At 33.0% G+C, this 997-nt stretch overlaps 1 pseudogene; it reads left to right on the top strand.

Annotated features, from left to right (window-relative positions):
* The first annotated feature begins 418 nt into the window (after positions 1-418).
* LOC120584475 (uncharacterized) lies at positions 419-537 on the top strand (annotated as a pseudogene).
* The last annotated feature ends 460 nt before the right edge of the window (positions 538-997 follow it).

The raw sequence follows: 997 nt of genomic DNA, 5'->3' as shown, positions 1-997 counted from the left end.
TTTGGCAATGTAAGGCCCCCATACTACCATGCCTAAAGTTACAGTTACAATGTCAGCAATGAAACTGAAAGCTCGTTTGGACTCAGCTTCCAAAACAAAAGAAATTAAACTGTTCAGAAACTTCAAATTACTATCTAACAAAGAACTATGTATTACTGTATTATTAATATAGTTTTATGTTGTTCAAGGTTATGCTTGCAAAGTCTTTTCTGCCCAGTGATAATTGAAATTGGCTGAGATATTTGATCAACTGTCTTCAAATTTAAGAACTGTCAATTAAGACATAATAGCACTTATATGATATTGTTAAATAAAACTTGCCTTACTATTACTCTGTCAAGTTTCTGAATTAGCCTAATTAATGCGAATCCTAGAAAGCTTTCTTGAAAACTTTTACCATTCAGAACTATTTGTTTTTGCCTATGGCCATGCCACCCTGAACACGCCTGATCCCGGCTGATCTTGGAAGTTAAGCAGGGGTGGGCCTGGTTAGTACTTGGATGGGAGACCACCTAGGAAGACCAGATGCTATAGGCATAAAAAAAAAAGGACTATTTGTTTCTGTGGATTATGATTATTTTAATACCGTACAGCTACACTGAGGTGGGGTGGTGGGAGGGGCAGAAGACTGCACCTGATATTCTTGTCTCAATTCCTAAATTTTATATTTATATTATTATTCACAATGATTTATTTTTGAGTAAATGTTATATATTTGAATATGTAAAATTTATGCTAACAAAATACCATATCTTCTATTTCACCTATTAGAGTCCTACCTAAGATTTTATATCTGTAAGAAGCTTCTGGAGTAAAAAATATTTTGAAAATAGACTAACTGATTTCTAAGGTTCTTTTATTCTATGGACTCTATTCCTCTAATTTTGCACTTAAAACAAACTTCTTAATTTTTAAAAATTATTGAACTGGAAGATTGAAATAATATTCACATTAGAAATGTATTCATTCAAGAGATACACACTTGAACTGCCCCCCC

The sequence above is a fragment of the Pteropus medius genome, unplaced genomic scaffold, assembly GCF_902729225.1.
Source record: "Pteropus medius unplaced genomic scaffold, Ma_sr-lr_union100, whole genome shotgun sequence".
NCBI classification, from domain to species: domain Eukaryota; kingdom Metazoa; phylum Chordata; class Mammalia; order Chiroptera; family Pteropodidae; genus Pteropus; species Pteropus medius.
Note: the sequence above shows the minus strand (reverse complement) of the source record. Positions and strands in the feature narration are given on the sequence as shown.